At 38.3% G+C, this 1,247-nt stretch overlaps 1 non-coding gene across 1 annotated transcript; it reads right to left on the bottom strand.

Annotated features, from left to right (window-relative positions):
- Positions 1-313: 313 nt before the first annotated feature.
- On the bottom strand, positions 314-387 carry TRNAN-AUU (transfer RNA asparagine (anticodon AUU)). The gene has a single exon. It is a non-coding gene; the product is annotated as a tRNA-Asn (tRNA).
- Between the last annotated feature and the right edge of the window lie 860 nt (positions 388-1,247).

The raw sequence follows: 1,247 nt of genomic DNA, 5'->3' as shown, positions 1-1,247 counted from the left end.
CCATCCTTACAAAGGTGTTAATCAGAGACTTGGCTTTGTGGACACTTTTCAGAGAACAAATTTGTTAGCATAAAAATAAAGCCAGAAAATGAAGAGCTGTTTAATCACTCGATTGGATTTTTCTGCCAGCATATTTTTTTTCTCTGCAACCCACTGCTAAATTGTGCTTCCTAGCTGTTTTTTATAAAATCACTGAATCAAATCTAACTCTGATTACATCAGAGAAGGCCATGTACCCTACACCATAAGAGGAGGTTTGAAATTTTGACTTGTCTACTTAAATATCACCAAAATCTGATCACAAGGTTAATTACGTCCCTGGGTGGGATTGAACCACCAACCTTTTGGTTAATAGCCAAACACACTAACCAATTGCGCCACAGAGACACTTTGCAAAAGTCCATACTGACAAAGGCTAATAAGCATTCATCTAAAACGTTTCCTAGAAAAACTTTAAAAAGTCAATAATCTGGAGAGTTTTTGTAAGATGTTTCTTCCATCAACCAACGAAGAAACACATTGGTACTTTCCCATGATGAGTGAGTGCTTCAGGATCTCTTGCACTTACATGTGCAGCAGAGTACTGCAATGGAAGCATGCTGGGCCCATAACCCAGAGGTAGGCAGATTTAAACTATCCTCTGCTATATGCATTTTTTTTGTTAATTAAAGTAATCCAAAACTGGGATTGATATTTTGTCTCTTTTATTTTTACTTAAAGTACAATAACTTTTACCATTTTAATTTGTTTTAATAGTATATTGACAGTATTATTTTCTTTCAAAAATCCACTTCATTTTCTTTACCCTATTATTAAAATGGTAATTGAAGAAGAGGAATTGTTGCTTTGACTGCAGCATTCCCGGGGTTAACTGGTGTTTCTTCAAGTCACAAGGTATGGAGCTGCTGTATAGTTACTCGCAAGTCAGTAGTTGTATGATGCTCACACCTGTTAAGCTGGATACACACAGAATGCCCTACACAGGGGGTTAAATGAGCGCCACCCCCACCCCCCGTACGTTCAGCACACATCACGCTGTGCTGAGCGGGGGGAGAGATGTGTGCTGAGCAGTTCGCTCAGCACACATCTCTCCCCAAAATCGGGCCGTGAATACGGACCTTTAAACTGGATCCACACTTAGATTATCTGTCCAATTTTTTTTTCTAGTTGAAACAAAATTATGCTAATATGTGGCAGCAAATTACAATTGACCATTTGTTCACAAACACTGGAAAACATCCAAAAAT

The sequence above is a fragment of the Pseudophryne corroboree genome, unplaced genomic scaffold (genome assembly GCF_028390025.1).
Source record: "Pseudophryne corroboree isolate aPseCor3 unplaced genomic scaffold, aPseCor3.hap2 scaffold_221, whole genome shotgun sequence".
NCBI lineage: Eukaryota > Metazoa > Chordata > Amphibia > Anura > Myobatrachidae > Pseudophryne > Pseudophryne corroboree.
This window is presented reverse-complemented; position numbering and strand designations above follow the sequence as displayed.